The sequence below is a fragment of the Miniopterus schreibersii genome (genome assembly GCF_964146895.1).
Source record: "Miniopterus schreibersii genome assembly, chromosome: 18".
NCBI lineage: Eukaryota > Metazoa > Chordata > Mammalia > Chiroptera > Miniopteridae > Miniopterus > Miniopterus schreibersii.
In genome coordinates, this window is record NC_138121.1 from 26,905,496 (window position 1) to 26,932,400 (window position 26,905).

The window sequence follows — 26,905 nt, forward strand, 5'->3', positions numbered from 1 at the left end:
TAAAGATGTTTAAAAAAAATTTAAAGCTGCTGTTCATCAAAAGACACAATTAGGAAACTGAAAAGACAGGCTGCAGACTGGGGGAAAATATTCAAATTACATGTATCTGATGAAGGAACCATATCCAGAATATATAAAGAACTCCCACAAATCAATAAGTATAAGGAAAAGACAAACAACTGGGTTAAAAACCAGGCAAAAACTTAGAACTGGCAGTTCCATAAAAGATACAAATTGTCCAGGAAGCATATAAAATATTACGGAGCATCATTCCTCATCAGATAAATGCGAATCAAAATCACAGAGACACAGCTCAGCCCTCTACCTCCCCAGAGTATCAAGGGTCGGAGACGAGGCAGGGCAGCTGGAACCCTCCAACACGCCACAAGGTCTAAAATGATGCAAGGACATGGGAAACCGATCCAGTAATTCCCCTCCTAGAGATGCCCAAGAGAAATGAGTGCAGAGGTCACCAAAAGACTTGTACAAAAACGTCTGCACTGGCTTCATTGATAATAGCCCCAGGCTGGCAGTAACCCAAGCGTGCACCGATAGCGAAGAGATAAACCCGCTGTGGTACATTCTGACAGTGGGATGCTGCTCGGCCGCAGAAAAGAGCAGTAATCAGTACAGACGACAGTGCTGATGAATCTTCCAAACCTACGGGCCCCTGGCAATGAGCACAGGGCCGCAGCAATGACCACTTGGGGACGCTGCCCTAGGCACAGCCTGGCCAGGTGGGCAGCACTGTTGGCCCCCAGCCTCCCCGCCCCATTCCTGCACCCCACGGAGAGGCTGGTGCTGGCTCTGGCGGAAGGGCGCTTTGTTCTGCCCAGGCCTGGCCCCCGGAGACCGTGTGTGTGAGCTTGTCAGACCTCGAGCTGGTTTTGGGAAAGGGAATGATGACCCTATGAGATAGGCCTGTTCTTGTCCCCATTGTCCTGATGAGGGAAACGAGATTAGGAAAACTACCCAGCCGTGTTGTGCAGTGGGGGCCCATCCACCTCCCAAACGCACACTCTTGGTCTCTGTGTCACTTTGACCCTTGGGCTCTTCCAGGCAGGAAACTGGGGCAGACACCTGGCCCAGGCTCTGTGTGGGAAGAAGCTTGGGGCCCTGGGGACGAAGGTGGTGATCTCAGGTCCCCAGGAGGGAGAGGCAGGGAGGGCTGCCAGTGGACTCAGCATGGTGACCATGCCCAGGTGGGCCATGTTGGGCACACCGAAGGCTCAGGGTGGAGCAGTGACCACTGCCATGGGCACCCGAGGAGCTGGCTGCAATCCTGTCTTGTTCCTAGTCGGCTGTGAGAAAGATGCCCTCTTGCCCTAGTACTACTGAGGCTGGTGGTGGTGGTGATGATGATGGTGATGGAAGGTGATGTTCACCAGCCAGGCACCATGGCCCTCACTCTATTCATGGATTTCATTCCCGAGTCACTCAGCCAGTATTTACCGAGTACAGGCGACCTGAGCGACAGCATGGTTTCCTCGTTAAGGACATCACTCCCAGCCTTGCTGCTCCCAGCTGTGTGACTTTGGATACGACATCTGACCTCTCTGTGCTTTGGTGTCCTCATCTGCGAAACGGGGAATGAGCGCCCCAAATGCTCCAATAGGTCCAAATGCAGGAGCAGCACCTGAGGGGGCTGGGGCTCGTCGGGGGGACTGACGCTGATGAAGCCTCCCCTGTGTGCCAGGCCGGGGGTGGGGAGCCCTCTCCCTCCAGGGGCTCCTGGGGAGCAGCAGGGCCTAGCATGTGCCCGAATCTCACACCCTCCGTCCCCTGGCTGTGAAATGAGAAAACGACAAGGGGTGACCCCAGAGCATGGCTGTGAGGCTGAGGCAAGACCCGAGAGCTTAGCTCAGAGCGTGGCTGCAGGAACAGCTCCCCACGCGCTTCCTGCCACGTTCCTATCACCATTCAGCGTTACCCATCAGAGCCGTTAGGCTCGGGGGAGAAAACAGCAGCAAAGACGCAATCAACGCATATTTGTTTGTGAGAGAGCTGGTCCCTGGGGCCAGGACACGGGGTGTCCACAGTGAGAAACGCCCTCCACACGGAGAGAACTTTCCTCCTGCCAGTTAACCTGCGTGGGTGGTTCATGCTTCCCTCCCACCTTCTGTGTGGGCACATTTCTCAAAACCCTCAGGCTCTGCTGAGCCTCCGAGGGTCAGATAAAGAGGCTCAGAATCCTATCTTCGGATAAAAAGGTGCTGACTCTTCACATAGCTTTGCAGGAGAAGCTGGTCTTTTGAAGGTGTGTTTATGGGATGGCTCCAGAACCTAACGGGCAAAGCAGCAGCTCGGCCTCATGCATATTCTTTGAGCATCAGTTCCAGGCCCAGGGCCAGGGATGTGGGGTGTGCAGCAGTGAAGAAGCCCTGGCCCCGTTCTTGGGTGTGGCCATGGGCCCTTCCAGACTTCAGGGGGCCCAGTGAGAAAAGATACAGGACACATGGTGGGACGGTGGGAGGGGGCTGCAAATACACACTCTCAGACCGTCTCTGCATCACCTGGATTCACTCACATTCCCATTCTTGGCCATGTGAAATCAGATTTCTCCTTTTGGGATTTACACCTGCTCTGGGAAAGTTGTTGGACTTGTTCTGGCCGATGGGGAGACACTTGGGCAGGGCAGCCCTTGACCCACTCTCTGTGCACCTGCAAAGTCCTCTGGGGTCAGACAGCTGTAAGACCATGGGGGTGAGGGGTTTTATCCTGGGTTCCCCTCCCCAGTGACAGCACCGTGGTTGGATGTGCCTGTGTGCGCATGATTCGTCTTGCAAGCCGTCTTCCAACACATCTTCCCTAAACACTGTGTCTGTCCTTCTGAGCACGTGGCTCTAGGACCAAGCCCAGGCCCTTTAGCTTGGCGTGTTGAAGGTGATGCCCTCCACGTTAGCCCGGCTGACCTGCAGCCTCGCTTCATTGCTTATGCACCTCTCTAAAGGCAAGGAAGGCCTCTCCCTTCCGGACACCCCCTTCAAGGCTTAACACAAAGCTTCCATTGGCTGGGGCTTCCCTTAACCGTTGTTTCAACATAGTCTTCTTTCAGATTCTTGTAGCACCTCACAAACCTTGCCTGGTGACATTTCTGTTTTGTGACATCTCTATATGATGACATTCCTCTTTGTGTATGTGTGTGTCTTCTCTTGCTTGGACCATTGCAGTGGCCTCCTAACAGCTCCCCCTCCCTCCACATCACTGGCAGTAGTTGTTTAAAATAGTAAGCCTGATCGTGTCACTCCCTTGCTTAATAGCCTTCCATGGCTCCCCATTGCCTATCAGATAGAGTCCAAATTTCCTAATGAGATGTCCCAGGCTCTCCCAGTCTAGCTTAAGCTCCCCTTTCTAGTTTCATATTTTGCCATTGCCCCCCACCATGCAGCCTGTCTTTCAGCCTTACCTGAACGTGCCTGTATTTAGGTCGTTTCTTCTACCTGGAATGCCCTTTCTTTATTTTCCACTTAGAAAAAGTCCTGCTCCTTTCCCCATGTCAGTGGTTCTCACCTAGGGCTAATTTTGCTCTTAGGAGACATTTGGCAGGATCTGAAGACATTTCTGGTTGTAAAAAATTGGTGGTGTGTGTCACTGGTCAAAGCCAGAGGTGCTTCTCAACAACCTACAATGCACAGGACAGCCCTCCACCACAAGAAGCATCTGCCCTCAAATGCCAACCTTGCTGAGGTTGAGGAACCCTGTCCTAAGCCCATCAAACTCCATGTCTCCTCTGTGAAGCCCCATCAGATCCCCCAGGCACTAGTGTCCCTCCCACCTCAGGCCCGAGAAGCTAGGCCTCAGGTGCTATGCCTGAGAGTTCCTACTGCTCAGGCAGTTAGATGGGGATGGGTCCATCTCCCTGCCTGGCCAAGAGCTTCCTGAGGGCAGGGCCTGTGTCCTCGTAAGTGTCACCACAGGTTAACCCAGGGCCTGGGGCATTAGTGAGCTCAGAAAATATTGGTCGACTGGAAACTGAGAATTCCAGTTACTGTGCTAATTAGAACTAGGACTTTGGCCTGGGACCCAGGTAGGAGTGTCAGGGAAAGCTGAACCCTGAAATTTTAACGCAGTGGGATGGTTAAGGCGGCCCCCCTCCTGTGCAATGCCAATGGTGACAGACTGCCCTCCTGGGTGAGGATCAGGGAGGACCCAAGGGAAAGGCTCACCAAGCTCAGCGCCTGCCGTGTGCGTTTCCTCTGCTCAGGGAGAGGCAGATGAGATCAGCTCCTGTTGTTTCTAGAACACTCATCTGCAACTGGTTCTAATAAAACCGGGGCAGCTGGGCCAGGGAGGGCAGGAAGTGTGGAAGACCCAGGGCTCCTCCCGGGGGCCTAGGAGCCCGGGTCACGTCAGGGTCCTTGGAGTCTCCTCCCTAGGACTTGGAGGCCAGCCGTCTTCCTGGCCTGAGGTGGTCAGCAGGGGTCCCGGGTGAGGGTCCCCGGGGCAGGGGTGCACATGCGCAGCCCCGGCTCCCTCTTCCTTACGCTTCCCCCTTTCTTCCTCTCCTGAGCCAGCTGCTGACATGGTGAGGAATTGCTCCCCAAGGCAGTTTGGAAATACAAAAGGACATGCCTCAGCGGCAATAAATCACGCTTTATGTCCTCGATCCTGCCGAGGATGCCATAGGTTGTAATGTTTTTCGGGGATTAAGTGAACCTGATGACAGGCAGAGAGAGGTCTGAGGCTCCTGTGGTCAAGCTGTGCTGGTGAGACCTCGGTGACCACGGCCCTGCAGTCACCTTTCCCTGCAGGGCTGGGAAGGATGCAGGGATGTTGACACTGGAAGCAGCTTAAAGCATCAAGGTGTCCCTCCGCCTCTGAACGACCCTGGCGGCGTGACTGACCAGGACTTCTGCTGTGTGACCGTTTCAGCAGATCAGCAGAGGGACACCTGCCGGTGTCGAGGCGGCGAGTGTTCCAGGGGCCACCTGTGAATTAACGGTGGAAACTGAGAGCATCGTAGAGCAACGAAGGGCGGCCAAAGGTTTTTGATCCCAGATTATGGATAAAAATGCACCTTGAACATTACCTGACACCATTTATAAAATTAAACTAAAATGGGCCATAAACCTAAATTTAAAAGCCCAAACTATAAAACTTTGAGAAGAAAAATAGGAGAAAACCTTTATAGCCTTAGGATAATCAAAGATTTTTTTTTAGATAAAACACAAAGAGCATAAATCATACAAGGAAAGCATTGATCATTGAACTTGAATTAAAATTTTAAACTTATGTTCTTCAAAAGGCACCATTAAGAAAATGGAAAAGCCCATTCCAGTCATTAACTGGGAGAAAAAATATCTATGATGCATATATCTGATGATGGGCTTGTATCTAGTGTATTAAAAAGAAAAACCAAAAACCTGTTACACTCAATAAGCCAGCAACCTCATGAAAAAAAATGGGGAAAATAGAAGACACTTTACACAAAAAGATATATGATTCTTTAAAGACGTTCAACCACACTAGTTACCAGGGAAATGCAAACTAAAACCAGGAGATACACACCTATTAGAATGGCTAAAATTTTTTTTTAATCCTCACTGGAGGATAGTTTTTCCATTGATTTTTAGAGAGAGTGGGAGGGAGTGGGGGGGAGAAACATCGATGTGAGAGAGACACATGGATCGGTTGCCTCCTGCACTCAGATCCAGATCCTGCAACCCAGGCACATGCCCTTGACTGGGAATAGAACCCTCAACCCCTTGGTCTGAGGGCGACGCTCTAACCACTGAGCCAGACCCGCAGGGCTGGAATGGCTAAATTTAAAAGCCTGACAATACCAACTGTTGGCGAGGACTGGGGCAACTGGAACTTCTGTTGCTGGTGGGAATGTGCAATTATATCATCACATTATAGGTCAGTTTCATAGTTACTTATAGAACTAAACATACATTTACCATATGACCCAGCAATTCCACTCCTACCTATCTCCCCAAGAGAAATGGAAACATTCACCCACAGGGAGATGTGATATGAATAACAACTTTGTCATTGTAACCCCAAACTGAAGAGTCCAAATGCCCATCAAGAGGTGAATGGATAAACAGGTCGTGGCAAATCTATACAGTGGACTACTACTCAGCTCTAAAAAGGAAAAAACTACTGATACACAGAACATGGGTGAATCTAAAGAACATTACGCTGAGTGAAAGAAGGCAGACTCATGATTCCCCTTCCGTGACACTCTAGCACAGACAAATCTACTTTAGTAACGGGAAGCAGGGCGATGGTTGTTTGGGGCTGGGATTGGGGGCGGGACAGGGGTGTCCTGAAAGGAGCTCAAGGGAAGTTTTTGTGGGTGGTGGGATGTTCTATATCTTGTTTTTGGTGGTTTTCACATGGATGCTATAAACTCGTCCAAACTTGTCAACACACTCGTCATGTACACTTCAAATAAATGCATTTTATGGTTCAAAAATTATACCTCACAAACGCTAAGAAAAGTTATCATTTCCCATAAAAATTCGAACGCACGGATTAACAGGAAGAAACAAAGAAACATCACCTGTAACCCCACCCCTTGGAAAGGATCCTGTAAATTTTTGGAGTTTAGCCCAAATGACGCCGCGGACATTTTCTTCGTATACGTTTGTGCATGTGTTGTGTTTTACAAAATCAGCGTTGTGTCACGTTTGTTATTTTGTCATTTCTTTTTGCCATTGAACAGCGTCTTGAGGACATATTTCCACATCCACAAAAGTGCTTCCATAGCCACACGCTTACAGGCTGTGGACGCATCGCATCCTGTGGCTTCAGCCTTGTCGCCAGCACCCACCCTGCCTGGGGGACATTTGGGCCCCTGCACTTTATCTGCTGTCATAACCCCTCGGAGCGAAACCTGCTCGTCAGGTGGCTTCCTCGGTGGACGTGGGCATTGTAAAGGCTACCCAGAAGCAGGCCATCGCCAGATCTGTATTTCCTGTGACAGTGTGGGACAGATCCCAGGAGCCAGCAGTCACTCCCGCCGGCTCCCACCGCAGGGTGTTTCTTTGCCCGCTCGGTCTTATCAGAGACATAACTGGTGAAAATTTTCCGCCTCTGCTCTTCTTGAGGGCTGTGGGTGGAGGTGCGCCGGGGAGGGACCTGGCACCTGCGGGGAGAAATACTTGAGCTGCTGGGAGCATTTCTCTCCCTCAGGCACTCAGGAGGCCTGCGGGTGGGCGGCAGGCCCGGCTGGGGCCATGCCTCCCGAGCAGACCCCACCAGGTCGGGTCACTCCTGCACTGTGTGCTGCAGCATTGCCCAGGGGCCCTGCCTGGGGCCCAGCGGGGTGGGGGGTGGGGGGCGCTGGTGGCCAAAGGCCAGAGCGCAGCTCCGATGAGACACTTCCCTCACCTTTTCCCGTTGGTGCCTGAGAGATGGTTGCTGTGGTCAGCAGGAAAGGTAACGATTTCGTAAGTCCTGCACCCACTGTATCTACAGAGCTGGATAGAGCAGGAAAAACCTGCAGGAAAAAAACCTGCAAGACAGGTCCTTTTCAAGCTCATTCCAGTGTCCTCCCTGAACCATGATGACTTAGTACACGATGCCTGCTATGTGATAAAATTTGGATAAAATACAAATTTGGGTAAAATTTCCCAAGAGACTCTTAGGCTCTTCTCTTTCCTTTCCTCTACTCTTTCCCTCTCACCCCTCCCCTTTCAAACAGATACTAAAACCCCTCTCTGTCTCCCTTGGGGGGACAGGTGACTGCTCCATGCCTTTGCCCTTCAAGAGTTCATATTTAATTTTTCCATTAAAAAAATATTTCAGAGAGGTAATGATTACATAGGGTAAAGCTAATTTCAAACAATGAAAATGAACAGAGAGTGAAAAGGTTTCCCCGCTTCATGCCTGAACCCCTGGTCCCCACTGCCTCCCCCAGCCCAGGGCAAAGGGCTGTAACGCTTTCCAGGCAGATTTGGGCAGGTGCAGGCCCACGAATGCTCCACACCAGCTTCTACGGTGCCCCCTCCACCTCCTTATGCTCATGACCCCTTAATAGGCGCCCTGAAAGCCTCCCTAGTCTTCTGGGTTCACCAAAAATGCTTCCAGGTCCATGGAAGTAGTTCTGGGTATGAAAGGACCTCCAGGCTAAGGGCTGAGACTGGCCCTTGGACTCTGGCCGGGCACCTTGGGGCACACGGCTTCGCCTGCCACTTGGTGTGTTCACCTGTGTGACGGATACAGTGGTGCCCCTGGCAGTGTTGGCGAGAGGACACCCACAAAGCTCCTGGCATGAAGACGCCTCCAGTCAGCGTTGGCTTCTGTTGGCCGGGGAGAGGTGGTCAGGATGGGAAGGGACCCCAGAGAAAGGGGGAAGGGTGCTTACTTAGGGGTCTCACTGTCGTAACCAGGTTCCGAAGGCCTGATGGAGGAAGGGGCAGGGGGGCCAGTCCCATCTCTTCAGGTGGAAGGGCCGTCTAGCCTTGGGGAGGACTGGGCTCCCCACCCCTAGAAGCACACGAGCTGGGTGACAGCTTCTTGGCGACTCAAGCCTTGGATGAGGCATGGAGTTAGACTAGGATCTAGCCAGTGGGTGGACACAAAGGAAGGACATAGAGTGTGAGCCTGCCTGGCCCGGCAAGCCTTTCACACTAGCTGGTTACAGTTCTTACTTGATTGACTTAAGTGTGACATCGTTTGTTTTGCTCTAGGTGTTTCTCCACTGAACAGGCATTCGTGGTGCAATAGGGTGGTCATATGAAAAATGTCCTACTCGTGACCTTTGAGCACGGGGGACCGGTGTAATGGGTGGCCGCCCTGTGGAGAGGGACAGATGGCTGTGTCATTGCTGAGCAAAGCTCATCCTTTTATTTCAAAGAAGACCCCTGGCCGCCCTCATTTGTTCCTCTCTGGTGAGTGGGTGAAATCCAGGTGGGCTGCCTGGCAGGTGCAGTGGGAACATGTGGCAGAAGGTGGCCCATTTGTTAGTGGAGGATGGGACTGGAGTGACAGGGGTCAAAGGACAGGCAGGAAACCAGCAGCCCACCCGACTCTCCGCCTGCGCAGGCTGCGGTGGGCAGAAACTGTTTCCTCTCCTGCCCAGCATTGGGGACAAAGGAACTCGGCTCAGTTCCTGAATTGGAAAGGAGAGGAAAAGGCGAGGGTTGTGAACTGTTGACAGCATTGCACTTTCCCCAGCTCTGGGAGCAATTTGCATGGGAACCCACGGGGCGGAAGGGACATTTTAGCAGCTGTGCTCCCAGGTTGATGAACAGCAGAAGACAAGGGAGTTAAGACAACAGACCCAGGTTTCCGGTCCTCAAGATCTCTTTCCAGAAAAGCAGCAACGGTGTGTGGCACCTGGGAGTCTCCCAGTGACTTTCTGAAAGGGCAAATCCAAAGCTTTCAGACGATGGGAACCACGGGGAGGTCCCAAGGCGTCCCGCTTTGCCAGGTCTGCTGGGCGTGTGACCCGAGCAGGTTCCCTGCACCCGCTCTCTGCCCCTGGGTTTCCTTGTCTGGTAACATCACCCTTCGCAGGACTTGTCTACAGATTTAATCGAGATTGCATGTAACAGGAATTTTAAAAAAGTGAAGTAGCTACTACTTCTGATTTTACATATCTGGGTCCTGGAAATGAACCAGACCTTTCTATATGTTTCTAAGTGGCCTCTAAGTGGCTTGGCATACTTAATTATTCTAATAACAAGCAAATCGGTAAGGCCTTGAAACAGCCTCCGGTGAAACAGCAGCAATAGTCCTATCAGTTCGCTTTCATACTGAGCTTTCTATGTGCCAGGCAATGCGCTGAGCCCTTTATATGGATCGTTACCACCAGTCGCCGTGAGAATCCTGTGGGGATGGTATTGTTGGTATTCCCATTTTGCACCAAGGAAGCTGTGCTGAGAGAGGGGAGAAATTGCCCAAGGTTACCTGACCTGCAGGTGGGTGGCTGGGACCCAAACGCAGGCCCAAGTGCTACCAGTCACCCTCCACTGGACACACGCTAAGGTGGCACCATGGGTGCCAGGTGTCAAAGGGGGGCACACCCTGGGGGAATCCAGAACTGTACGCAGATTTATGTCAATATGAATTTTTCTCCCTGGGAAGCAGCTGCATTGATATTGTAAAATTTCTCAGAAGGCTACCTGGGCAGGTTGTCTTAGATTGGGTTCCCAGGAGACAGACCTGAAGCAGGATTTGTGGGCAAACGATTAAAAATACTCTAGGAGAAACCAGGAAAGGGTGGAGAACGCAGGAGAAGGAAAGAGGGAGCCAGCCGGTAGCCGTTTCAGCGGAGTCCCGGCCTCAGCCTGATTCCGCAGGGCTCGGGGTGAGCCATGCTGCAGAGCCGGGTTCACAGGCCGCAGGTAAGCCCGTGGCTCGGCTGCCCGGGGCATTGCAGCAGGCGGTGCCAGCAGCTCAGTTCTCGGTGGAGAGTCCCAGCTGCGTGCCCACAGAAGCAGAGACACAGAGATGCTGGGGGAGCACACGCCAGAGCTGTAACAGAGATGGGGTGTCGTCGGGTGGAGCGCCAGGGGCGTCTGCTCCCTGTCTGTAGGTTAATTGCTACAACGTGGACCTGAGGGCTCGGGGCGGGGGGGGGGGGCGCTGATGTCCACTTACCACAGAGCCACTAGGAGCCAGGGCACACTTTGCATCACTTTGCTGTGACTTTGGGCCAGTTTCCCCTCTGGCCCTCTGTTCCCCACTGGCTGAGGTGCACGGGATTTCAGTCTCCCAGGCTCTTTCCGCTGCACCTCTGATTCCCTTCCCCTCAACCTCCCCTTCCTGTGAGCTTGCAAACTGCCATGTGTCCTGGGACAGGTGTCCTGGGACAAGTGTCCTGGCAGTGGGCTGTCTTAGTTTGTCAGGGAGGATGAGAGGAGAGGAGAGAAGAAAAGAGTGAAGGGGGCCGGGGAGGGGGAGAGGGGAGGCAAAGGAGGCGGGGAGGAGGGGGGAGAGCTGGCTGGAACATTTCTAGTACTTGAGTCCCATACAGGGGTTGGTTCTCTCTTTGTCATCTGGGTGCTTGCCCCTGTGTCCCATGTTGAGCTTCTGACAACTCATCTCATATTTATTGAGCACCTACTGTGTGCAGACACCGGGTCACTTGCTGGGGATCCAGCAGTGAACCCTGGGGCAGCAGTGAGCCTTGGGGCATCTCATGGGGCTCACATTCTAGGGGGATGGGCAGACATGAGGACTCTAGGCAGGGACCCAGGTTTCCTGTGGGCTTGCAGCCAAGGACTGGGACCCTGTTGGTGGAGACCCTACTGTGCCCCCCTTTTTTCTCTGCGCCAAGGTGGTGTCATCTCAATTCCTTCCAGCCCCCAGAGTGGGCCTTGACTGCACAGGGAGACTTGCAGGCAAAGGACCCTCCCATGCCCCCTGGTGACATCCAAGTTCTTTGACATGGCTTCTTGGAGTGATCTGGCCCCTGCCAACCTCAGTCTTGTTCACCACTGCTGTTCTTGCTCTGGAACTTTCTGAGACATTTGAATGAAATCCCAGCTTTCACATCAATCTCTGCCATCCTGAAGTCAGTAATTCCTTACCTTGTAGGAGTTAAACAAAAACAAACAAACAAACAAACATTTAATTTGTCTGCATGTCCTGCCCTGGCTGCATGTAAATCAGGACCTCCGGGGGTGGGGCCTGCTTAGTCCCTGTGCCCTGAACTGAGAATCTCCCCCTAGGCCTTCGCGCTATTCTTTCAGTTCAGGCCCATCCCCAGCAGACTGCTCACCTGTCTGCACCCGGTTATCACTTGCCACTTTTCAAGCTTTAGGTGTCAGCTCCCTGGGTGAGGGAAAGGGTGAGTCTCTGCAGCCCTAGCACCAGGTGCTCACACATCTCAGCACCGTAATTATTTGCTTTTATTACTAATTTTTCTCTGCTTAAAAAATGTCATAATGAAATTTAAAAAATTTGGGTAAGGGTGGAAAACCCCTGTGGCAAGTGTCTGTACGTACTGACTGCTCAGCAGGTGGGAACCGCACCCCCTGAGCTGCTGGCTGACCACAGGCCTGCCGGTGTCCATCTCAGCTGTTAGGTCACCCTTCTCCTGCCCTGGAGTCTGAGGCTGAACCCCGGGAGCCCTGAATCCAGAGCATGACTGCAAATGTGTCCCTCACCTCCCCCAGTGCTGCAGCAACACCTTGTCCCACAGCCTTACTACTTACTGCCTGGCAGGTCCCCATTCCCAGCTGCCCCAGGAGCTGCCCCAGACCCAGGGTGGCGGAGCCGGGTTGTCCCAGCACAGCCAGCACCTCTTCCTCCCCTGACATTCACATGTCAGCTTTGAGAAGTGCTTTCCTCTCTGGGGGGCCTGCTGGAAAGTGCTGATGGGTGTGAGCTAATTATGGCCCCGCTGCCGCATGGGGGTTGGGTAGGGTTGGTAGCCTTTTGGGAGCTGAAAGTCTGCCCAGAAAGCCGGGGTGCAGGGAGGTGATGGGGAGGCCGGGAAGAAGACACTTGAGTTTTGTGGACTCAGTGGGGTGGGGCAGAGGGTTGTCCCAGAGCTGTCCCAGGGTGGGCACCCAGCACTAGCCCGGAGCTGGCCTTTGTGTCCTGTGCGGAGGGGCTGATGGTGGAGAGAGAAAGTGAGACCTCATTGCACACGATGGTGCCACAGGGAACAGTGGCCCGGTAGGGGCAGAGTGGTCCTTTTTAAGCTTCGAGGGCAGTCTCACCTGCCCTGTGCATCAGGCCCCCGGTGGGGTGGGTGGGGGTGGGTGAGCCCGAGCCCGAGCCTGAGCTCACGTCCCTGGCGATGCTGATGCGGTGTCTGAGGACACTTTCTCTGCTTTGAGGGCAAGGCAGGTTCGGGGGAGCCTCACAATGGGATGGTCCCTGCCCTGCCTTCCTGCCCCTGAAAGAGTTTGGCCTGTCGGTCTCCAGGCCTGAGCCCCATGGATGCTGCCTGGCCGTGGGTGCACACTTGTGCCCTCTGACCCAGGGCCAGAGGTCAGCTGGCCTCCATTCTTCATCATGACCTAAGCGAGGGGGAGGCAGGGCCCCTTCCTGAGAGGAAACTAGTGGGGGCAGTGGTGGCCTTGGACACGGAGGTCTTTGCTCAGCACAACAGGCCCAGCCTGGCCAGGCTGGGGAGTGTGAGGAGGACGGGCAGGGGGTGCCCAGGGACAGCGTACTCCAGAGAGGCTGACCTCGGCCCTGGAGTGCCCAGAAACTTCCAGATGGCTGTGAGCTCCTGCTATGGCTTTCCTCAAGGGCCACCTCCACACAGGTGACTAGGTGGGGATCAGGAGACAAAGAAGCCCAGGCCCCCGAGCTGGTACAAAGGGCTTAGAAAGGAGTTAGTTCTTCCAAGCGTGAGCTGCGATCGCCACAACAACGGGCGAGGCTGGGTTTCCTGCCATGTTTTCCCAGGTTCCTCTCATTTCTGGGAAGCTTTGGGATTCCCGGCCTGAGGTGGATATGTGAAGTCTCGCTCACCCCCAGCCCACTCTGGTCTAATCCTCAGGGGTCCCCCAATGCAGAGCAGAGGCGTTGCCTGTTGGCGTGGTCCCCTCACATGTTTGCTTGGCACAGCTCTGGCTCAAATGTCCGTGGGGCTGTGTGGTTGGTCCCGCTGACTGCGTCTCCTGCGGCTCCTTCTGAATCCCTTCATCCCGGTCACCCCGGCCCCTTGTTCTCCTGCCGACCAGCCAAACACACCCCTCCTCCTGGCCTTGCCGCGGCTGTTGCCTCTGCCAGGGGCACCACTCCCCCAAGCAACTCCCCCAAGCAACTCCCCCAAGCAACTCCCCCACTCTGCATCCAGATCCGGGCTCAGAGCAGCCTGCCCTTTACCTGCCTTTGCGATTTATTTTCGCAGCCTTTACACCACCTGGCTTTCTGGTGACTTTACTTTGTCTGTCGACTTGTTCATTTGCTTATTGCCTCTGGCCCCGCCTGGAACAGGTTAGCCATGTAAGAACATGGCTTTTTCTGTTCTCTCCCAGGGCAGCACTCAGCAGATAGTAGACGCCCGCTAAAGATGTGTGATGACGGAATAGGGATCAGACTTTAAATGCATTTCTGAGTGCTGAGTAGCTGTCAGTTATGAGTGAAATGCAAACCCATTTGTGGAAAGCACAGCTACTGTCACATAGAATCCACGATTATTTTGGGGATTGAAAAAGGGGCTTTGGTGTTTCTTGGAAGAGTTATTAGAACTAAAATCTATAAAACTGCAGTGCCCACTTTGGCCAGCAGAGGGCAGCCAATTCCCAACAGCTTGGAATTCTTGCTGTGCTCATTTCCCCTCTTTGAACTTAATTTTGAAGTTTAATGGGAAATATATTTTTAAAAAATCCCACAGTCCAAACAAGAGGGAAAAATAGCTTGATTTGATACACAGGCAATTGGGAAATTATTTTTTCCTAAGTTTTAAAGCAACCTTTCTCTTTTCAGGACTTTGAGAGACCTGTGGCACGGGCCTTAGATTTTACTAGCTCAGGAATGGAATGTGGTATCGTAAGATTTTTAAAAGTCTGATGGATGGTTACAGTCATCACTGCCAGCCAGTCTGCTGGCATCCTGGTCACGGGGCTCTGTCTTTGGAGCAGAGCTCCCCTGGAGATGTCTGCAGTAAGTCCAGGAGCCACTCTGGCTGGGGAGCCAGAAAACCTCAGTTGTGTGTCTGGTCTGGTACTAATTAGCTGTGTGACCTTGGGCAAGTCACTTAACCTCTCTGGTCTGTTTACTCTTCTGTTAAATGGGGTGCCAGATTAACTCATCTTGAAGTTCCTTTGAGCACAAAAGTTGGTGGGGAGAGGAGGGCTTCTAGCCTGGAATGGCACCTGGGATCAGGCAGGGCTTGGAGAGGTACTTAATAAATGCTAATGAATGGTGTGGGTGGACTCAGATTGATCTGCAGTCAGTGTCTACCTCTGGTTTTAAAGTGGAACGGAGGCTTACACTAGGCCCTCCACTAACTGGATGCTTGTCCTGTGGCAGCTTGTTTCTCTGAGCCTAAGTTTACCCATCTGCAGGCTTGAGACAGGGCGCATCTTTGCAGGGGTGTTGTGAGTTCAACATGGTAACAAATGAGTGTGTGTGTTTGTGTGATGGTGGACAGTGAAGGAAAAAATCTAATATGCAATTTTACATAACATACAATTAACCATTTTAAAGTGCACAATCCAGGGAATAATCTTTTAAAAAGAGCTTAAACATAACAAGAAAACTATGGTGAGAACCCATTGTGAGCCTGCCAAGCGTTGCCCACGTAGCACCATTCTATCCTCACAACTGGGCGAGGAAGGGGCTTGTCAGATGAGAAAATAGGAAGCTTGGAGAGGTTGAGCTACCTTCCCAAAAGCACTCAGAGCAGGATTCAACCCCAGGGCTCCCTGGTCCAGGCGCAGGAGGTGAGGGGGGACCACATAGCCGCTGGGCCATTCCCCTGACCCTGCTCAGGAGCCTTGGGAAGGGCCTCCAGCGGGCTGGGGGGGGGGGCTGGGATGGGCAGGGCAGCAGGAGCCGAGTGAAGTCACTTGACCTCGTCATCTCTTCATTTCCTGCTCTGCCAAAGAGGAAATGTTTACACAGCGTCCCCACACAGACACTCCGCAGGCCTGGACTTGCAGTAATTAGCTGAACAATAAGGGTCTCGCAGCTATTGAGTGGCGCAGGCACTGGCCTTTGGGTCAGGCGGCCGGGGCCTGGTTCCTCACTAACAAACTTGCCTTTGACCCTGGGTGCGTCCCCACGTCACTCTGGGCCTCTTTCTTGGGTGGGAAAGGCAGAGGCTTGCTAGCTGGCCTCCGAGACCCCTCTAAGGCCCCGTAAGCAGGTGACACACCCAGGGGTGACATGTAGCGAGCATAGTAGGGGACCCTGGGTGGGGGTTGTCATCAGAGAACTCTCTCCCAGCTCCGTATCTCAATCTGTTCAATCATGAATGCCCTTGAGTGAGCTCAACATTTCCACCAGCATTTATGAAACCTCTTTCCCGAGTGGCTGGTTTGTTTCATTCACTCGTATTAGCATTGATGAATTAATCGAACAAATATTTATTAAGCACCAGTGACTAGCTGTTCTCCAAAGGCTGTGCTCCCTTTCCATTCGGTAGAACTGTCTTCAGGGAGTGGCTCTTGTTCAGGGTCTACGTCTCCCAGGCATCTTGCATCCAGGTGCAGTCATGTGACTGCAGGTGCTTCCCAAGGTGTTCAGGAGATGGGTTTGGGTCTCCCTACTCTGCCTTTCCCCATCTCCTGACTGGAGGCCAAAGAATCAGACACCCCAGGGGACAACGAGGCCACAAACTTAGGGATCCTGAATCACCGTGTGGCAGGATGAACTGCTGATCAAGAACACCCACCTTGGACTGTCACATACACGAGACATAAATTTCTGCCGTGGACATTCCCCTAAAGTGCATAGTTCCACTGGAAATGCTGCTGTAAACCAGACAGAGCAGGTCCCCGGCCTGAATGGAGATGGAGAGGAGGGGACACATTCATCGTGACTTTGTGTCACAAACTGGGGGTCTGAAAACAACAGAAATGTATTATCCTCTCACAGTTCTGGGGGCCAGGAGTCTGAAATCAAGGTGTCGCAGGGTAACACTCTCTCTGATGGCTCTAGGGAAGAAGCCTTTCTTGCCTCGCTCCCAGCTTCTGGTGCTTTCCGCTGATCCTTGGTGTTCCTTGGTCTGTGGCTGCCTCACTCCTGTCTCCGCCACCATGTCCACATGTCCTCTCCCTCCGTGTGCCTTCACGTGGACTTCCCGTAGGGACAACAATCACTGCAGTTAGGGCCCACTCTAATCCAGTATAAACTTCTCTTAACTAATCACATCTGCAAAGACCCTGCTTCCAAAGAAGGCCACATTCACAGGTTCTGAATGGACATGCATTTTGAGGGGACACTTTTCAATCTAGTCCGTTATGAAGCTCCCGGGCACAAAGATACCACGGCCCTGGCAGTTGGAAGTTTCAGGCACCAAAAGGGATAGTCCCAGAGGCGGGCTCCTGCCGGTAGCACTCAGGCTTGCAAGCAAACCACAGGGTTTCATCTGGGGGCTCAGCGGTCAGAGGACTTGGGCCGGTGTCAGGATTTTCTTTGGGACAATCCCGGCTTTTGAGTGAATAACTTCTTTGGACGACCACAGTCTTGGTTTGCTCAGGTTAATGCCATTGATTAGGCTCCACTGGATGTATGTCTAGAAGACACTGCACATGTACAGCTCCATCCCTCTGAGTGTTGAAGGGGTTTTAGCATCTCATAGACCAGACGGTGAGTCTAGGCTCCACCTCTCACTGGCTGTGTGTCCTTGGGCAAGTTACTTAACCTCTCTGGGCCTCGATTTCCTCATCTAGAAAACGAAATTGATGCATAGTACCTACTTTGTGGGCTGCTGTGAAGACTGAGTGATGGGGCAAAAATGAGTTTACAGTTATGAGTATGCAAAACAGAGTTTATTCTTGTATTATTATTTATTAGTTATTGCATTATTTTCCATATGAACAATTGTAAACCTACTTTTTCCCTCCCCTGTATGTACAGGGTTCTGTTGCATAAATGATAATACTTGTTTTGCAACTGTGTGTGGACTTGGTGGTTGAGCTCTCCGAGTTGCTTGTGGACAGAGCTGTAGAATCAGCTCAGAATTTGCCCCCCCGCCCACCAGGGCTGCCTGGAGGGAAAGTCCTCCTTGGTAGACTGCCTCTGTGATGCCAGGCAGGAATGGCTGTGTCTGTCCCATCCATCATTTCTTCTGAGCTGTTTCTCCCCCAGATCCCCGAGGTGAGGAGAGGTCCTCTTTTCATATTCCATCCCGCCTCCCCGCAGGCCTAAGACAGGATGCAAAGGTGGGGGAGCAAAATGGGAACGAAGAATCCACCCTGTGCAGCGTGGCCCACCAGCACTCTTTCCCAGGAGTGACTCAGAGCGTAGGAATCACCCACACTTGCTTTCCAAAACCAGGCTGGGCCTTCACAGAGTTCGTGTCCCCTAATAGGTAACAGAACATGTGGGCTCTGGCTTCAGCTCAGACAGAATCTGCAGATGTTGGCCTCTCGGGCTCCAGGTCACACTGTCCCTGTGTCTTCCTGAGCTTCGGAGCCCAGCCAGCAGCCCTCCCTACCCTTCCCAGAGCAGGGCTGCAGTTGCCCTGTACCAGCACCCTCCTGACCTCTCGGGGACCCCTGCTTCAAAGACTCATGTCCACGTGGCCCACTGTTGGGACAAGAAGATGCCAAGATGTGATGCTCTAGTTGAGCAATTTAGTGTGAGCCTCAAATGAGACATGCTCTGATTTTCAAGATAAAGTCCAGACTTGGCGGAGCTGTGGCCAGTCCCGATTCTGCCTCTCCCTCAAGCACAGCCTTGGCTGCTGTTGCAGAGTCCCAGGCATTGAATTACCGATGCTTGCTTTCTGTGCAATTATTTAAACTTGCTTTTCAAAAGACCCAGCTTGCATCCAGCCAAGGGACCAACCATTAGCACAATGATATAACCTGGATGATGCTGGTAGAATGACAGTTCATCACAGCCACCACTGCTTGAAAGTGCACTGTGTTTAAATGCCTTCTCTCATCAAACCTCATAACGGCTCAGGAGGTGGGTGAGAATGGCGCTTGGCTCTTAGAACCAGGTCCACGGTATCGATTGTTCATGCCAGGCCCTGCTTGGAACAATTGAGGCCTGTTCTATATGCCTTGTTAGACATTTTAAATATCACCCCTGGAGGTGGGTAAATGTTATTATCCCAGTTCACAGATGGGAAAATGGAGGCTTAGAGAAAGAAAGTGCCTTGCCCAGTTTCACTTAGCTAGAAAGTGGAAGAGCTGGGTTTTAAACTGAGACAGCCAGACTCCACTCCCAAGTCCAGGAGTTTAAGGAAAAATCTTCCCCTCTCACAACAGTGACCCCCATTTGCTGCAGTCTCCCTACCTCTGCCCAGCAGGGCACCTGCTCTGTGCCAGTGGCTTGGGGTTTAGTTACTGGAGACCGAGGGGCTCAGAGTTCTTTGGGGAAAAGGAGCTGATGCTGTCTCATTCAGGGTCTTTCTTTTAGAGGAGCAGGCTGTCAAGGTCACCTTTGAGAGAAAACTGCGATATTCCTGCAGACAGCTGACACTGAAGAGCTGCAGGGGACACTGGCGACGGCGGGTCCGTTGGGATCTGAGTGGGTATCGCAGCAGCCTGAGCTCAAATTCCGTACAAAAGTCTCCCGCTCGCTCCCGCAGTGGACGGTGAGGACTTGAAGATGTCTCACCGCTGCTGGCCTTGAAGATGGAAGCAGGGGCCAGGAGCCAAGGATGCAGGCGGCTCGAGAGGCTGCGAAGACGAGGGGACAGGTTGTCCCTAGAGTTTCCGGAAGGAACACAGCCCAGATTATGCCTCAGAGTTGTCGCTGAGAAGTGGGAAGCCAACCTGTCCATCCTCAGGAAGCCCACTGTGCGCAGCTGGAAGGTTCCCCAGCACCCACAGGCTTTGGGACTGGCACAGGCTTTGGGCACTCAGGTGGCCAGAGCTATGGTGGGGGATCGGGGTGCTACAGGTGGGGCTCCAACCTAACTTTATCTATTCCTTCCATGTTTTTGTTCCCCCTGTACTATTTTACTACTATTTTTCTTTAAATAGATTCACTATAGAAGGCATTTAAATGTATAAAAGGAAACTCAGTCTCAACAATTCCTGAAAAATGATGGGATAGATATTTAATTTTGCATTTTTTTCTAATTAACATGAAAATAAATACATTACTCATTAAAATAAAGAGTTTGCCTATTGACCACCTAAAACAGTTGACATTTGGATGGCTGGGCTCAGGAGGGATCAACACTCGCAGGCCTGGATCATCTCAAGGTTAGCGGGGCCGTGGGAGGTGAAGGGATCCTGTGTCTCTATGTGGGACCCCAGGTCCCCATGCAGCCCAGATGCTCACGGCATTGTGGGTGCTTCCTCCCGTGAGCACTGTTTCAATATTAATTTGCATGTACCAAAATAAAAAGGGCAAGCTCCTCAAATGGGGCCAGTCCGGTCCTGACCACCATGAAGGGAGGAATTTCTATCTAAAGGGACCCTTGTCAGGACCGGGTTATCACAGCTGGCCAGCAATGGCCTCAGGCTGCTGATGGACACCAGTAGTTGTTCAAATATATAATGACGTGTCACCTGATGGGCCACAGGTGTCTGAGGAAGCAGGGCAGGGGTATTCGGTCAGAGGCAGGGGTCTGGTTGGAAGGAAGCGTCCAGGTCCCCCTGCCTGCAACACTGCAGAGGTGATTCTTCTGGGGAGAAATTGTGGGCAAAAATTCTTTTTAAAAACTCAGTGACTTTTATTACTCTTTTCTTGTTATAAAGGCTGTTACTTAGAAAAATGTAGCTGAGGGAAAGGAACAAGACAATGCAAGTGCAGGCACAGAGATTTTACGCAGACACACGTGGGCTCCCAGGTGGCAGCCCTGCCCGCAACCCCTTGGCACTCAAGGCTCCTGAACAAACTGCTGGCTTCTGTGCCATGTGCCTGGGAATCTCTGCCTGACGCTGGGGGAAGCCCACCTGCAGAGTAGACCAGAAAGGGCAGGAATGAAGGCCCCTCACCCTCAGATGGATATTTTTACCTCCCAGCATACCCTAGGGACAGAGCGTCGCCCACTGAGTCTCCCTCTCTCTCAGCCCCCAGGAGGGCTGCCCACCCCTCTCCACCCCTTGCTGGCGCTCTGGTCATACCCTGCTCCCCAAATAAACTGCTTGCTCTCAGGTCCTCATCTGAGGCTCTAAGTCTCTCTGTGTGTCATCTGGCAGCCCTGGCACAGGGTCTGGGGCTCTGGAGTGGGCCCACTGGGGAGCAATCCAGCTCTCCATCCAGGAGCAGCGTGCCTTGAACTTGTGACCTCCTGAGGCTCAGTGTCCTCGCAGGTGAAGTAACGAAACCACTGCCAGAGGCACCGCTTTGTTTGAGGAGATAACAGTGTGGGAGCCTGGCCTGGTCTGGAGCCTGCACACCCCGTGGCTGGTCTCGGCATCACCCTCATGCTTCTCTCCCTGTTGGGGCTGTTTGTGTCCAGACCAGTCTCTCTGGGGGCAAGAACCAGGCTTTAAAATTTAAAAAGTTTTACAAACTTTAATTGTATTTCTCTTCTGCTGGTGACACATTTATATGGTTTTGCAACCGCCAAGTACACAAAAGGTGTGTGGTCAGCGGTGACGACCATGGCTTCCTTTTAGGTTGGCTGTTATCTATTCTGTCTCTTATAATCTGTAGATTCCCCTCCAGCTCTTTTTTTTTCCTTGCATTTATTTTTTAAAATCCTCACCTGAGGATATTTTTTCCATTGCTTTTCGGAGAGAGTGGAAGGGAGAGGAGAGAGAGAGAGAAGGAGAGAGAGAGAAAGAAACGATGTGAGAGAGACACATCAGCTGGTTGCCTCCTTCAGGTGCCCTGACAGGGCAGGGATCGAGCTCACAACCAAGGTTCATGCCCTTGGCCAGAATCGAACCTGGGACCCTGCAGTCCACGGGCTGAGCTCTAACCACTGAGCAAGTCAGCTAGGGCTTTCTTGCAATTAATTACTTAAAATTTTATCTCATTTCAAATGCAAAGAAAAATACAAATAAGGACAGGAATGCCCATCGCTGTTACTATTTGAGAAGCCGCTTTCTCCCAACAGCCCTAATGAGCGGTCACTCTCCTGCCACATCACAGACGAGGAATCTGAGTCCCAGAGAAGTCAAGTGTCTAGCAGAGGAAGCACAGCCAAGATTTGCACACAGGCAGCCCAAGCCTAATGCCTGAGTGGCAACAATATTCTTCTTAAATCCAAATCTCTTAGACTTTAAGATGTGTCCGAGGGGTGGCTCCACAGTGCTTGGTGGAAGCATTTACTGCGAGGTTGTCCTGAGCTGCGTTGGCACTGAACTTCACCTAGCCTGAGAAGACAGGGCTCTGCGTGGGACCAGGCTGATGTCACGGTGCCCAACAACCTGGGCTCGAAGACCCTCCCGGGCCGCCTAAGTCACCTGGGCATGTCGATTCATGCCTCTGTGCCTCAGTTTCCTTACTGGGGCATGGGGATATAACAGTTCCCACCTCTTTGGGATACTGCTCACTGCCAGGCCCACGAGGAGCCCCCAGCCCGTGTCAGCTCATTAGTGTGAAGAGCAGTAGCAGAGAGTCTGTCCCTACGGGGCCACCCCGCCCCACGGCCAGGGCGGAGAGCTTGCTGGCCGGAGCGGGGGCGGCCGCGGCTCTCCAGGGAGATGCTTCCTCTCTGCTATCTTAATCCCTTGAGACAGTGAAAAAAATGACCCGTGTGGAAAGCCCTCTTTGGGTGCCTCCCCCCTTGGGGCAGCCACATTCCTGAGAACACTCTGCCTGCCTGCATTTGCAGTCTCTGCCTGGGAGGCCCCCGTGGCATACATCAGCTGACCTGGGCTCCCAGTGCCCACCCTGCCCCCAGCAACCACCCTGCTTGTTCCGTGAGAGTCCGAGTTGGTACAGAGAAAACATACTCCGCCTGGCCACTGCTCAGGTGGTGGGTGGTGTTGCTTAGTGGGGAAGGGTGGTGGTTTTAAGAAGCTGCGTGCTTTGGAGTACTTCACCCCTCTGAGCCTCAGCGTCATCATCTGTGAAATGGACGTAACAGTACTTACCTCATAGGGACATGGCTGAGACTGCTCATTCCAATACCCATCTTTCCTTCCTCTACATAATATCAACCCCAATTTGAAGCAAGTGAAATGACTGTCCAAATAAAGACTCCATTTCCCAGCCTTCCTTGCAGCTGGGTGTGGCCATGTGATCAAGTGCTGGCCCATGGGTGGTGATGACGAAATTCGGGATCTTCCCAGCATCCTTCATCCCTTCCCTGAGGGAGCACTGTGGATGGGTGGTGAGCTGCTCTGGGCCCTGTAGGTGAGGACGGCTCCTAGGGGTGGGGGACAGCAAGGTGGAGAGCAGAGCCTGGGCTTCTATGAGTGAGAGAAATCGACTTTTGTTTACTGGGATCTCACTTAGACACAGCTCAACCCATCCGTCCTCCAAGCAGATTTATGAGGCCAAGAGCATGGTTATGAGTTTTGTGTGCATCGTTTCATTCGCTTCTCACAACCACCCCTTGAGGCAGGTGGGCACTGTTATTATCTCCATTTTGAAGGTGAGAAAACCCAGGCAGAGAGGCAGAACCATTTGCCTGCAGTCATGTAGCTAATGAAGAGGTAGAGCTCTTACTCCAAACACAGACCTGAAGTTCCCCTCAAAGCTGGTCTTTTGAAAACCCACGAGGAGGGCTTCTGGGTCATGAAAGCCACTGGTTTTCCCCTTGGGGACTGGTGAGTTTTAACCAACAGCACTTTGCACAGGATGGGTTTTTTGTTTTGTTTTTTTCTGGTAAGATTTTTTATTGATTTTTAGAAAGAGAGGAAGGGAGAGTGAGCGAGCGAGAGAGAAACATCGATATGAGGGCGAAACATTGATCAGCTGCGGCTGCCTCCTGCACGCCCCCTACCAAGGATCCAGCCTGCAACCCAGGCACGTGCCCTGACCGGGAATCGAACAGGTGACCTCTTGGTGCACCTGACGATGCCCATCCAACTGAGCCACACTGGCCAGGCCAGGGTGGGGTCTTAATAAACACCGCCTTTTTCTTTCTGGGTTGATCTAAAAATATTTGGTTATTATTAAGATGTGAGACTGGTGATGGTGACACTGCCTCAGAGTCTGATTCTCTTGGAGGTTCCTGGGAAGCCACATGCCTCATGACTGCTCGAGGCTAAAAGGTGTCTCTTATGGGGAGCACCGTCTGTTCAGAGAGCCTCTCTTTTTAGAGAAACTCACCCTGCCTCTGAATGGACAAAAGCATCTGAGCTGGAATAAAAGAAGATATCTGCTTCTAGAGTGAACTTAACCGATAACTCTCACCAGGGAACTCTTGTGTGTCCATCTTGAGTGTCCATTGCCCCAAGTCCGTGTTTTTAGGGCGAAGTAAATGAGGGTTTTCCCACAGCCTGGTGGGCACAGGCAGAGGGCAGGGGGAGGCCCAGGTGGGGGAGCTGGGCCTAGGTGCCCTCTGCAGCATCCGGGCGGGGAGCCGAGGGAAGGGCCCGATCTGCCCCACCCGTCTCCCGTGGCCGTGCCCAGCCCTATCCTTCCGATACTTGTTGCCCCTATTGTGTGGCTTCCCTGGCACCCGGTGGCCTCGCTGGGCCACCATGTTCTGCAAAGGCGTTCTCACATTTTTCTTCCAGGACAGCCTCAAACATAAACAGTGCTGGATGGTGGGCATCCGGGCTCCGGGGTCCCTCGGGTTCTATCCGGTGTTTGTCATTTCCCCGGAGACGGCCGGGTGAGGGTGGGGTGTGAGACTGGCATGAATGTGTCCGAGGAGAGGTCGGGACAAATGGAAAGGCTGCTGTTTACCCGGCTCGGCCACGTCACGGGTCCACATTCATCTCATCACTGGAGCTAATTCTATTTTGCTTCACAGGAAGTTTATGGCTGAAAGGCCGACTGCTGGTGGAAGGCTTTCTAATTACCCTAGTGGCTCTGACCGCCTGTGAGGGTTTTGGGGGGACAGGAACCCTTGACCAGCTTTTCCCAGGAAATGGTTGGGTCTGAGTCATCTGGCTTCCTTGTCGAAAATCGCTCTATTGGCATCTTAGCCTCTTAAGAACATGAGCGTGGCCCCATGAAGACTTGCAGAGGGTTAGTAATAAGCTGAATGTGTGGTTGTGTGATCTCGGGCAAGTTCCCGGGAGCTGGGCTTGCTGAGTTCCAAGCTCTGAAAGCTGGTTGTCTTGAAGTGGTAGTGTGTATGTGTGTGTATGTGTGTGTGTGTGTGTGTGTGTGTGTGTAGGCATAGATGTGTGTAGAGGTGTGTGAAGCCCCAATCTGGGGTGCTGACTTTTCACCCCAAAGAGAAACAGTCTTGAAGATTAGCAGGCAGGCTCTGGAAAGCCCCCCCTGAGGGTCGGCCCGAGGGTGTGGGGTGGGTGGCTTCCCAAGGCCATCCATCACTGGGCGGGCTGACGGGGTGTTAGCACGGCCTCAACAAGAGATAGCAGAGGAAAAATGGCCTGGACAGGCGATGCGTTTATCTGGCCTGGTGCCTGCGAGCCCTGTCGAAGCGGGGGCCGGTCCATTAGTCAACCCAGCTGCGGCTGCCCTCAGCTCGGGCCCCCAGATGCCCTCGCCCCTCTCTCTGGCCCCCTGGTCCCTGCCAGCTCTTGGCCAGTTTGTGTTGTCTGGAAGAGTAACAGTGCTCATCTGTGGCGAGGCAGGACAGGTAACGCAAATGTTCTTTGTGCAGTTTCCCATTCTGTGGGCTCGGGTGAGGTATGTAATTAAATAAAACAAAGCGATATTGTTTTAGAAGTTAAATGGTTTTGGCAGACCGGCCCCTCCATTAGGCAATGGACAAGATTATCATCAGCATCACCACCATTGTAAGACTTCTGCTGCGTCCAGACTGCTTTCTGCATCTTACGTAACAATGAGATGAGCTATGGTGAACACACAAGATTGCTTCCTGGTGGGAGAATTTCGAAGAACAAATTGTTAGGTGTTCAGTTGCTGGGCCACAAATTCAGCAGATCTTAAAACACAGGAGAAATTCCCAAGCACCACTGTCCTGGGCAGAGGGAAGATGGAGAGATTGGGTAGTGGGCTATTTATAATGTGCCAGTGGCCACAGGGACCCAGCACCCCTCTGCTCACTCATCAGACAGGTCTCTTTGAGCATCTCCTGGTGTCTGGCGGTGGCCAGCTGAAAGCAGGGTGAGGGGAAGTGGGGATGGGGGAGGGCAGGGCTGTCAGCTCCTGTGTAGAGGGTGCCCTGCGGAGTCTCCCAGCATCTCAGTGGGTGAGCTCCATCCCTGAGGGGTCTCAGGTTATCGGCAGCCCAGTGAGCTGGCCTCTGGCCGATGACACATCTCCTCTCATAGAGGCTACAACTGACATGTGCTGGTCCAGATGGTCTGTGTTGGACTTTATCTCCCATGTCGGGGGTGGGCAGCCAGGGGTCAGACTTCCCCAGCTGCCCTGTGGGTGACCTCACCTGCCTCAAGGAGGTGACCCTTCTCAGCCAGGTAAATGAGGAAAATAATAAAAATTTAAAAATATAATAACAAATAGCAGTGGCAGGACTTACCATGTGCCAGACCTTTTACAGATACCATTCTTACTCTAACCCTGGAAGGGTGTTTCATTAGGCCCATGGTCTAGGGAGCCAGGGCTTTGAGCAGGCAGAGCCACCCAAGCTCCCAGGGCTGCCAGGCCCAATGACCCCTCTGCAGGGCTGCTGCAGGCTCTTCCGCTCCAGCTTATTTAATTCATCTTCACAGCCTCCTGGGGGTGTGTGTGTGTGTGTGTCTATTGTGATGTCCATTTTGCAGGTGAGGAAACTGAGACTCAGAGAAGTTGTGACATGCCAAGCTATCCAGCTACTGAGCGGTGGAGACAGATAGGGGTCCCCATCCTCCTCGGTCAGGACAGATAGAAGTCCCCAAACAAATGGAGGCGGGGCTCTAGGCACATAGATCACAAGCCAGAAGGAGGGGGGTGCCCAGAGCAGGGTCCTTGGTTCAGAGACTGAGTGGACACCAGCAAAGTGGGGCAGACCTTGTCTTTTGCAATAACTTCATACTGGATGTTGATGTAGCTGCGTCTGAACAGCCATATGGAAAACATCAGAGCACTGATGTTCTTCCTTACACTTTTCTTGTTTGAATGAGATATGGTGGGAGGGCAAAAATGGGGCCATTAAAGTCAGGATCATGATTCTGGCTGGGCTACTGCCAGGAGGAGGGTTTCAGGGGGCTTTAGGGGCCCATGAGTCACCTTCTGTGTCCTGGTCTGGGGTCTGGCTACAAGGGTGTGTTCGCTTTATGAAAATTCACTGATCCATCTACTCATGATTAATAAGCTTTTCTGTATGTATTTTATATTTCAGTAAAGCATTATAAAAAAGCAAAGATAAATGGATGTGTAGCATCTGAAAGATAACATTGCTATTCAGCAT